Raw genomic sequence first — 12,671 nt, forward strand, 5'->3', positions numbered from 1 at the left:
AGCTTCTTAAATTGGTGAAGTCGTATAATCCTGCATTATGAAGTGTTGATCAAGAATTTGGATTACAACTGGAAGAAAACAATTCTTCCTTTGAAACACTAGTTGGTAATAAAAAACCTCATCGACTCATTTTGAGCTGATTCTTATTTTCAGACGATCTAAGAAGTTCACTTTTATCTGAAACGCAACACCTCAGCATGTATATACTAGATAAGTCAATAGTTCCTTTTAGTTTTATTGACATCTCACAACATACCCACTTATTAATCCTTTTCCTCTTCTATAAGACATGATTTCCCTTCCTGTACATCCTTGTAAAATGATTTATGTTTGTGCTCCTTTTCAAATCCAACTCCAAACTGAAACACCTTGATATGCACATGGGGTTTTTTTTTCCCCCAATGTGGTTCAAATACTGTTTTTGTTTTTTTCTTTTCGTAGTCCTCTCAGGTCATCGCCACCTTCTCGTTCCACCTTCTGCCTTTGTATAGAATTTGGTATGTTTTAAATTGAACTAATCCATGAACTTCTCCACAAGACTGAGATTGTAAGTTTTGGTCATTTGTGATATTTCCCCTGTGAGCGCTGACAAAAAACAAACAACAGCACCCACTAGTGGCCCAACATGAAAACTACATAATGTTTCAAACGTTGCCTTGTAAACGCAAAACTTATCTGAAATGAAAACTCAGAAACGAGGTGTTTTCGCTTGTGTCTGCATGATTGATTGACTTGATATTTACATTACTGCGTTACTGGGTTCAGTGTGTTTGGCAGTTCGTATTTATGGTCACTGCGCTGTCAGTGAAGAAGGCGTGGGAAAAGATAACTGTTGCTGTAAATCTGTCAATACTGCTATAAATTATGGAGGATCTCTGACATAAACACATAAAGCTGATGTCCATCCAACGAAACACGCCCACGTTTATACATGTGACCATACAGTATACAGTGCCTAACCTATATGTAAGACATAAATGTTTAAACACACCCTACAGCAAACCTGTCTGATGTGGTTTCATTGGCTGATAAACACACGGAGACCTTGCACACACAGTACCGGCCGCCCCTCTCATTAACTCACCCACCATAAAAACTGCACTCTGCTCTGGTGAGTTTTTGCCCTCCCAGTTCCACACCTGAGCGGAGACGTCTGAGGGACTGAAGGTAAGAGAGACTCCAGCTCTTCCACTCTGCTTCTGCGTCCCGTTTGTTTAACTTTCCTGAAAGCTGATCGACTTTAGCCTCATTGTGGCAGTTCTCGCAGGGAGTTTGTTTGGTTTGTCCGTATTGACAAACCAGCAACCTGCTCACCGACCATGCCTTGTGATTTCTGACCTCACCTGCTTACCGTGATTCGTTTACGGGTCCTGTGTTTGTTTGAATCACACGACCATTTCAGAGTTGGTAGGCATTCTTTGGTCATTTTTCCCTCTTTGTTTCACTTTCCTTGTTGCCAAATATCAAATGTCAGTTTAATGTGTAATTTGAATAACACAAAGACGTAGCCTTTAGCCCTCCTCTGTTCCTTAAACCACCTGAGCTGTGTCCCACCTTTATTATTCGGTGTTGTAATCCATATCTGGCGCTCGACAAAAGCAATTAATTGACATTTTGAAACCCTATTTGAGCTTGGCAACCAATAATGTTTCATGGTTGAGTTTTATTGTCTCAATTCATCTGTGATTTATCTGGGCTCTCAAACTGGAATATTTCCAACCCAGATTGGTTCAAAGATATTTCAAGACATTTGAACACACTCTAGGATTCTTGAACTCTCACACAATTTACAACTCTTACATTCTAGAACATTCGCAATTTCTGGGATTCTCACAAATTGTGTGACTGTCAGATTCTACATTTCTCACAAATTCTACAACATTAGCAAATTCCCAAATCTCACATTCTAGAACTTTCACAAGTTCTACATTTATCACAAATTACAAACTACCTCTTATTCTCAAAAGTCATCAAGACCTTTTACTCTTTCTAGAACTCTCACAAATTCACATGAATTGTATAACAAATTCTAGATTTCTCACACATTCTCGAATGTTTGCACATTCTTGACTCTTCCGATTTTTTACAAAGTCTAGATTTCTTACTAATTCTACTCTCTCAAAGTCACTCACATTGTAGAACTTTCACAAGTTCAACATTTCTCACAAATTCCAAACAACTATTTATTCCAGAACTTCCACAAATTCTCATGAACTCAGACGAATCTCCAACACAATCTAGGCTTTTTTTTTCTGCTTCAATTTCTTGAACTCTCACAAATTGTGACATGACATTCTGGATTTCTCACAAATTCTAGAACAATTGCAAATGCCTGAATCTTACAAATTCTTGAATTCTCACCAATTCTAGAACTCTCACACATCATTTCCTAATTAATTCATCAGTGTGAGTTTGAAAGAAACAAGAAGGAAAGTGACAATAAGATCTCTTGCCCCATTAATGGTTAAACCAGACCTTATTTGTAAAGGACTGCAGAGAGTGAAAAAAAAGTCAACAAAAGACACAAATCTTAGATTTTTGATGAAGTAAATGGTGTGTTACAGTTACAACTATGGCAATAATGTCACCTTATATGGTGACTTTGATAATCTTAAACAATTTCTATTGTCATGTTAAAGTTTGATGGTGCTTTATGATGAAGACACCCAAAGTTATCTAGTATTCTACAGTTGTAGGTTAGTTTACAGAAGTTTTTTTTTTAAATTAAGATTGCCTGATGCATCTCAGACCTTTTGCGAGTTGAGTGTCTCTTGGAGATATTGGCAACACCTGCCTTTCAAGTGTAGAATTCATGAATGGATCATTCAAGGTGAGAGGTTCATGAAAGTAATAATTAACTAGAAGCAAATGCTTACAATGGAGTCAATCCACAAGTCATGCCAGGTTTACTTTACCATCAAGTACTTACAATGCCTGACCATTACCTACAAATGGCTTGGACTGGATACGGGAGAAGACCACTTTAAAGAGGAGTTTTCAATCAAAAGAGAAGACATTACAATCATCGGAGAGAGTTGATAGTGAGCTGTTGGGATGCTGGGTAGTAGTAATGTATGTCATTCAGAGCTGTTAACACACGTGAATGTCCACAACTCAGCGAGGCCTCAAATTATTTATCAAGCCATCCAAGTAATATTCCAACAGCCCACTTACAGTTCTTGTATATCATTGACAGGTGACCTCTAAACATCTCTTATATCCACTGAAAAGCTTCTTACAGCTGTCTGCTGACAGTTCAATACTGTGATGCATGTTTGTGTGGAGTTCTTTCTGCCGCAGAAGCTTTCAGGTCACTACAAATGTTTAAAGGTGGATTGAGATCAGGTTTGCTGGCCACTTGTCTTGGTCAAAGACTCAACGACTTTGGATTAAACTGAGTTTCCTTACACATGTGTCAGGATCTTCACATTTGATTGTTCCTCAAACACATTCTGAACCTTCAGTGGAGGAAGACGCAACAAATAAGGAATAATATTAAGTTCTACACATTTTATGATTCCATCTTTTCCATTCCAGGAGAATATTCTCGACTGGTGTCGGTGTGAGAAGCATAACATAACATCAAACTAAAACTATTCATCAGTAAATACAAAGAACAAAACTAAACTGAACCCAGAGGTGGAGGTGGAACGAACTTCAAGTTGAACACAAATAAACAAATCAACAAAGAAAAACTTTAAATCCTGTTAAAAGTTTAAAAAGACATCGCTAACCTACCACTCTTAACATCTTGTACCTCTGCTTTGCCACAGTTGGGTTAAGTGGAAACACTAGTTTCAGTGTCCTGAAAGGGCTGTTCTCTATGGCTCAGAGAGTGCTGCTTGGTGCTGATAAAAAGCAGCCCTCCACACTGTTGCTTGCAGTTTTTAACTTCCATACAATCAACACTCAGAGACAAATTGACTAGCAAATGGACGTGAAGAGAGATCTATTGCTTTATATTGTCAATTTGCTGCATTCAAACTAAAAACCATCACATTCATTTTTCAGTTAACATTTCAATGTTGCACAGGCAAAAGCACACAGCACACTAAAAAGAGGTCGGTGACCTACTTTTCATTTCCGACCCACCAATTAAAAAAATCACTGCTCTTAGGAACTAATCATCATAGTGTGTATTTATTAGTTTTTTTCCAGATGATTCAATATTACACAGAACTAAAATCCTTTTAGCTCCCAACAAAATTATTTATCTTTGTAAATCATTTATAACAGTAAACTTTCAGTGTAAACCTATTTGTTAACAATCACCACACCTGCCAGCCTGGAGGAACAGATCTAATCAGTTTGTGTGATAATGCCGAGAACTCTAACCATCACGAGGGCACTGCCGGACAAATGTGTTGTGGAAAAAAAAAAAAAAAAAAAAAATGTTTTCGGGAGTCTGTCATATCTCCTCCCGCCATAGAGACGGGCAATTAAACATCCCTCGGTTATGCAACCTGGTGCAAAAATATTTATGGCTTGAAAGTTCAAAGTGTATTTTCTTGTTACTGCTGAAAGAGGATACAAAAATAAGGAAAATTGTGTTTTAGTTTGAGTCGGCCTGAACAAAGTCTCTTATGATGTTGACCATTGTGTTTCAAATTGTAGACAGGAAGGGGGGGGAATGCCTCTTCCTCTAATTATTTGTTATTCTTCTGCCTGCCTCAGTGGCAAGGCGAAAAGATTACTATCCTCGGCCGCCATTTAATTTTTAATATCTGACGTTTTTTGGTGCGTAACTCGTCCCGCCCCGTTGGGAGCACAGACACAAAACGCATATCAAAATGTGTGGAACGTTCGGGACGTAGGTTTCGATGACTTTTGTTAACGATTGGAAAAAACATTTCCAAGTAAATCGCAAAAAAATTGCAAAACTGTCCACTACACAGTGGACGGGAGAGGCACCTCATGGAGGACATCAAAGCAGATCAAAGGAGAGCCTGGCACACAAAATGTCCTCTTGAATTTTTTAGTCCTCTTTTTAAAACTCTTGCTTTTTGATTAAAATACATGATCACATTTGATTGTTGTCCAAACCATAAGTCCCGCCTGTCAAAGTTGATCGAGGAAAATGTCTAAAACGTGGGAATAATCCAAGCTTTATTTGATGACCAGTGTGTTTGCCTTTCAGGTTCATACTGCATTTTCTCACTCAGCTTCCATTGCCGTCCACCCAAGAATGAGCGGATTTTCCTTTTTAGAGTAAGACACTTTTTTCTTTTCTTTTGTAAAATTGTCTGGTGGTTTGTTGTTATTGTGTTTTTTAACATTCTTTTCTGTCCATAATTATATGCTCATTAAAGTTTGCATTGCATGGGGTGTAATAATGTATTGATCCTAATATCATATAAATCTAAATGTCTTTTCTTTCTAACTCACTTTTTTCAAACACAGACATGCTACAGCGACATTATTGTCCACAGCAACTGATGATACTATTTTTGACAGTCATGTATGAGTTGGTTGCTGTTGTTTCAATCAGTTACTTGTTATCTTCCATTATGTGGGGAGAGTTGCATAGCTGCCGTCTCTGTGCTGAGATAACTGCATAATTCACACTGCTTTGTGTGTTTTCATTTGTGTGATAGCTTTTCTATGTATATGTTGTGACTTCAGTATCTGTGTCAAGGCTTTTGTATTTGTGTTGTGGCTTTGTCTTTGTGGCTGCTGCGATCTTGTCTTGGATTTTGCTTCAGGATGACCAATTGTGAGCCTAATACTGTCCACACCTGTTATGAAATGTTCCCTCCATCCCAACCTTGCAGGACATTACCACTTGGATTTTTTTTTTTAACCTTAGTTTTATTGACAATAAAAAAAAAAAACCATTGAGACTCCTGTGTTTTTTTCACAAAGTCGAAGAGAATCAATTTTCCTGTTCTGTGCTCATGATGTCCACCTCTTTTCCTCTCGAAGTATCTTCCTGGGCATGCTGGGCTTCGGCCTTTCCATCATATTCTGCACCGCCTTCTGCAGAACATGCAGTCGCATCAGGGAGGAGCAGATCCGGAGGGAAGTGCTGAGGCGCAGCGAGCAGGAGGGGAGGGCTCGCTCCATTTATTTCATCCCCTTCCCCAGGAGCTTGTCACTGCAGGATGCTGAAGACCCACGAATGGGCGACCTCCAGACGTCACCCACGTCAGGGCCTCCTGACTACTTTGGGCCCCCGCCTTCCTACAACGAGGTGATCAAACTTCAAATCAAATCCTGCAGCACTGCTTGAGGTTACAGTGTAAAACAATTCACAACACACACTTTAGTGTGTATTTTCTTGTATTTGTCATGTCTCACTGTGTGTTATTTTTTTTTTTTCTTTCTTTCTTCCAGCTTGGAATCAAACCTGATGATCTGCCCCCGGCTTACTCAGAACAGATTCTGCCTGTTTATTCTGTAACGCCTCACACAGACATGGCACAATCACAGGCACAGGCACACTCCCAACCATGAGGCTGGACCTTCACACTGTGCCGAGTCATCATGGAGTGACTTTGCTGTTGCTCCGCCTCCTGGCCCTCATAAAATTTACGATGTTTTATTGTTGAGGAATTGTTTATTTGGACACTGTGCGGGCAGCCGCCACACCGTCAACAGACAACAGATTGTCTGCAGCCACTTCAGAACTGAAAAAAAGTATTTTTTCTCCCCCCACATGTATGATTGTAAACCCTATTGTTGTTTTATATATATATATATAGATTTATATAATTACATAACTTATCACTATGACTATTACCACTACTACTCATCTCATTACTTCTTATATTACTGAAATCGCTGTTACTATCACCACTATCATTACTTCTACTGGTATTACCACTATTACTTGTACTAATACTATTACTACTACAACTATGTCAAGGCTACTACTTCAACTATGAGGACTATTATTACAAGAAATATTAATATTTGTACTATTACTATAAATAATATTGTCCTACTATTTCTATTGTTGCTCCTGCCAACTACTTGTAATATTATTTCAACAACTTTTATTACTGCTATTAGTATCACTACTATTACTATCACAATGACAACACTGTGATAAGTACCACTGTTATTACTACAACTATTTTGTCTACTACTTCTACTGTCATAAATATGACTGCTATAACTACCACTAACATTACATCTATTACTAAACTAATACTCTTATTTATAATACAATTTATACTACCACTCCTACTATTACTATAAACAATTACTATTATAAATATTACTACTATTGCTCCCAGTGCTATCATTATTATCATTACCATTCTAGTAGTAATTGAAAATAATTTATTTGTGTATTACATTATATGGTTTTGATATAATTATTGTGGCTTTAATGTGATATTTGTGATAGTTTGGTCAGGATAAACTATTTAATTATTTCTAAATAGCTCTTGTTCTGTTGCGCGTGGTAACACCAGGTGCCATGCAGAAACACTAAAGTGTCTTGACTAAAACAGGAAGTGGCTTTTTGATTTAAAAAGAAGATGTGCTGCCATCAGTGTTATTTTTATGGAAATACAAGTGATAAAAGAACAAGTACTGATGTTGACACAATATGAAATTAGGTCCAGTTTCACGGTGTTAAAGCTCCGTCCTCCCTTCCACTGACGCATGTTTGATTCTGGGCCATCTGAGTGTGCATGTTCTCCGAAGCTTCTCCAAGTACTGTAGCTTCAATAGAATTGTGAGGCGTAGATGGTCGAATTAGTTACCTTCCAGTCCTAAAGCTGAGAGGAAGACAGCCAGCTCTCAGATGGCGTCATTAGTGTGCGAATGTGTGCTGGAATGGGTAAATGTGACCATTTCTAGAAAGGGATTCTGTTTGACCCGAAGACAACAGGAGGGTAAAATGTGTCTGCAGTGATTGTTATTCCTTTTGGTCCTTTTGAGTTATATCTATTTTGTATGAATTGAAGCTCAAATTTGAACATTAGTATAATGTTTGCTTTAAATTACTACATACAGTCACATCTTTGACTGCGGTGTACAATATAACACAACTTCAGACAACACCCAACACCCCTGAGCAGTATTGTAGCGACCATTCGCTGGTACTTTGTTTGTAAGAAGCACAAATAATACAATGCAGTTTTTGTTTTTTTTAATGAATGAAGATGTGTTTATGTAGCATCTAAATCGAAATGATGAAGCTGTAAAAGATTGTTCCATAGCAGCCAACTTGTTTTCATATTTGTGTCCTTAAATGATGTGGCTCAAGGCCGTCCCAGACGAAAAATAATCCAGAGTGAATCTTGGTGAACTCTTTGGTTTTGGCTCTGAATCGGTGGTTCTATGTGGCACCGTGAGGCCAGTTCAAGGATGTTTACACATTACGTTTACATGAGGAGTGTTTTGTTGGAAAATGAAAGACCATAGCATTAACTGCTAATTTAAATGATAGTAGGTGCTGACAAATATTTACTTCAAGCTCCCTTTTCAGAACTGGCATCTCAAGTTGGCCCCTTGAGTTATTCTCAAACTCCTTGTTCGGGATTTCGCTCCAAACACATAAATGCCACAACGGCAAGGACTCCGTTCATGTTTATGTTTAGGACTCGTCATTCTTGTGCAATAACATTGACTCACGTCGTCGTAGGCTGCGATTCACCTTGTAGCTGCACACAGCAAACTTTACGTCGTGGCCCAAAGTTGATTCGATTTTTGTCGTACAGCGTGGCTCGCTGTGAACTTAGAAGATTGTTAAAATCTCACAGTCTGTAGCAGCCTTAAGGGAAGATCAACCCTTGTAGAGGCAGAGTTGTGGTGTATGTTCAGACTTTCCCACATGATGTGGACACCTAACTACTGATGGGAAACAACTGTTTTCAGACACGTCTCTTATCCATTGTGTTGTAACTTCAGACCAAATCAAGACGAATATCAGAACACCCCAAAACCAAGACAAGACCGAGACTTTAAGGGGCAGAGAGAGAATCAAGATCTTAAATATGTGGCCTCGAGGCTCGTCTTGGTCCAGACATAAGCTTAATGGCATGTATAGTAGCTGGCCTACTTGAATGCGTCAGAAAAGACAAAACATTCACCTAAAATGATTAGAGATTATAGAAATATTCCTTTATGTGTAATCTGTCACCATATTTTTTATTTATGTATAAGCTGTAAATGATGATGTGTGTAATAAGAAATATTTTTGAATAAAGACAAAATGCTTTAACTATAAAACTAAATTTGACATGCTTTTCAGAGCAGTTTTTTTTTTTTACTGGTAGTGCTATAATCTGTCACTTCTGTAAAGGTTCATACTTTTATGGGGTAAAAATACATATGTCATCAAAACAAATGGATTGCAGGCACCAAACAAACGTCAGTGGCTGAAAAAAAAAATTCTTAATTAAGGCAAAGAAACACAACTGGGGGGGAAAGGAGGAAATGGACTGTACAGGATTATGAACAACAAACAATTAACCAAAAGGGTTGATTTGAAAACATCCTGAAATTAAGATAAATAAATAAAAAAACATAGGTTGAAACGAAATAGGTAATTTTTAAAGAACTGTGAAATGTTATGTAAAAATAATAATAGAATCCAGTTTCCCACTTTCAAGAGTGTCACTCTCTTTACTCCAAAGATAAGCTTTGTTTCTAAAATGGCACAAAGACAATGGATAACGTGCAGTAAAATGACTAACGACAGTTTCCACTGAAGGTGTAACTGTGGCGTTGACGGATAAGTGGTCTCATCATGTGGCGTTTTCCTGCTGGAGGTCAAAAGTCAACAGCAATTGCTTTTGTAGTTTTAAAGCTGTTCGATAAGAACTTTATGTCTTAACGGTTGTTGTTGTTTTTTTTGCTCTTCACTTTCACTTTTTTTTATTTCATCAAGCTTCAGGTTTCGGATCGTCCAGTCCTGGTTCTGCAGAGAGTTTCCACCTCTGGGTCTGTCAATGTTTTCACATTGTTGAATTATGATACTTTTGTGGAAAACTGGCCTGATATATACATTTTTATGGTGTTTATCTGGTTTCAACACATTAAACACCAGGCGGGCTTCACTATCAGTCAAGCACTTTTATAACGCTTGCTGCCTCAATCAAAGTTATCACTGTAAACTGTCTGAATCTCAGAGTTTTCTTCTGAGCTGCCACTCTTCCTCTATTATTAGCCACCTGTTGACAGAGTTGAAACTCTGCAGTTGTTGAGTGGAAATCCATGACAGGAAGTCTCACACCACACATAGGTTGACATACACCAACACATGCTTGGTCCCACACCTAAATCCCCCCTCACTACACACACATGGACTGTAACCCGAGATATGCCAAGAGGGCTCCAATCTGTGATTTCCCGCTCTTTAACCACGGCTCCTGTGTGAGGGAGGATCTCCTCTTCGCGCACATATTTTCACCGTGCAGTACTATCACTTACACTTTGCATGGGGACACTCACACACGTGTGTCTGCATGTGTGGAGATGTGTGAAGATCCCAGAATACCCTTCTTCCTGAGCTCCGTTTAGAAGAAATGCCAGCAACCTTCTAAGATTAATGACAATAAACTCTGAAATAGTTCAACGAAGTGAGCCGAGCTCCTGAGGGGGAAAAAATAAATGAAGCATCTGCAAAAAATTCTCCACAAAGACAATAAATGATGTGCACACATGTAGAAGAATGAATGTTGAAAGATGCAGTTTTATTATGCTAATGAAACAGCAGAGGGCAGCACAGGTAAGTACTTCTCTTTCTTTGTCTCCTGATCACGTCTACAAATGTTACTCTGGTGCTTAAGTTAAAGGAATATCAGCCACTTTGATTGAACACTGTATTTAAATGTCTGGGTGTAGAGAGGAAATCTGTGGTTTGGTGATCCAACCCCATGTTTTCAATGTTTTCTTTCAAACAAACAATGATCAACTGTGTTGATGGCTTTGTTGTTTGGGGTTTTTGTTTGTAAATTGCTCAGATTATTTCACAGAATTTATAGGATAGGCATAAATAAGCCACTGGCTTCAGTCTGTTCTTTTTCTTGGTCATTTAAAATGAGCAGTATTCTATATGTGGGGGACTATGACTCCACATTCTCATGCTTGAGGGGCTCAGCGCGCAGATTAATCACGCCATGGTAAACTCAAGCAAACGAACATGGAAGTGATACCATTTTGAGGACTACATTGCAGGCAAAGCCCTTATTTGAAAACTATGCATTTACACATGATGTCACTTATGGCGTTATCCTTGGAAAATAAACTGATGAACACGTGCAAATTTAAAGCTATCTATTTGCATGAGTGTGCAATTTTTCAGGCCCTACACAGGATCTAACTGTGAAGCCATAAAAGGAGCAGAGTAACAGCACAAAGGCAGGAAGTCTTAAAGTTTCAGCGTGGCACCTTTCAGTCCACAAAGCATTCAGACCAATAACCTTTAAAATGAAAAACTGGTGCTCCTCTTCTCGAGTTACACCGTGTCCCCAGTCCCACATTTGTTTCTCTTACTTTGCCCTCTTACATCTGAATGTCATTTCCTCCTCTCCTGACTCTTGCTTCTCTCTCTGCCTCCTCTTGGTTACATACAGAATACTTTTTTTTTTTTGGTACCCTTTCTTCATTCCTCTCCCCTGACAGCCATACAACCCCCCCATCCCCCTCTGTCCTTCCTCAGTCCCTCTTCAGCACCCCTAACTGACTGGAGCAGCACAAAGCGGCCTGTCATGATCACTGAACATCTGCCATCCAACACTATTTCTTCAGTCCACCACACTTGGAGCTGAAAGAGTTGAAGATAATAGATAAGGCTACGTTATAAATCGAGATGTTACTTGCTGAAGGTCCAGTGACACTTGTGGGTTAGGCGTGTTGATTTATTAGGGTGTGCTCACATTGTTTGTATTTATGTTATTCTGGATGATTCTTTGGTGTGAGTGCTCTCTGGACTGTTAAAGAAGCCATTCAAACTGCCATAGGTCTGCTCAATAATTGAAAAGTTGCTTCACTGTGTTTATAGCATCAATGTCGTGGATTTTATTTATATATGTCTTACTGCTGATTGTACTGCAAATTGCCCCTTGTAGAGAGTAAACTTTACTTTGACTTTGAGGTGGAAAAGCAGTCATTATGTACCCACGACACTGTCATGCTCCCCTACAGTATCTTTGATGAAGTATAACCCTCTTTTATAAGAGGTGTCTGCTACATACGGTTACAGTTCTACCATGTGCACTATTGTGCATACTTTAGAGATTATTTTTGCATGTGAACTTTGAAGCATGCATTTCTCTTCCTCATATGTTCAATAACTGTTTTAACAATAATATTGATGAAATTCCCCAAGAGTATAGGTCACATCCCAGACTAAGTTTATCTCGATTGTACACTGACACACTGTTAAATTTAGAAAGTGTTTCACCTCTTCAACTCTCCTGGCTTACCAGGCAAAGCAAGCCTAGGTTTTTCAGTCCTCTTTTACACAGGGGATAATAAATGAATGCTGTGCAAATTAAGGTGCTTTTCCTGAGATTAATTTTGTGAGGCATGTGCTCAAACGTCGAAATGCTTCACTAATAAGAATAGATAATTATTCTGGTTTTGTGTAACAACAGAGAAGTACTGAATTAAAACGTTTAAACTCCAATGACTTTTTTATTGTCATCAGTCTACTTTACTTTTTGAATGAAAAGTACAATCTTATAAAATACAATATCAAACACTACTTCATG

Source organism: Lipophrys pholis (assembly GCF_963383615.2).
Source record: "Lipophrys pholis genome assembly, chromosome: 7".
NCBI classification, from domain to species: Eukaryota; Metazoa; Chordata; class Actinopteri; order Blenniiformes; family Blenniidae; genus Lipophrys; species Lipophrys pholis.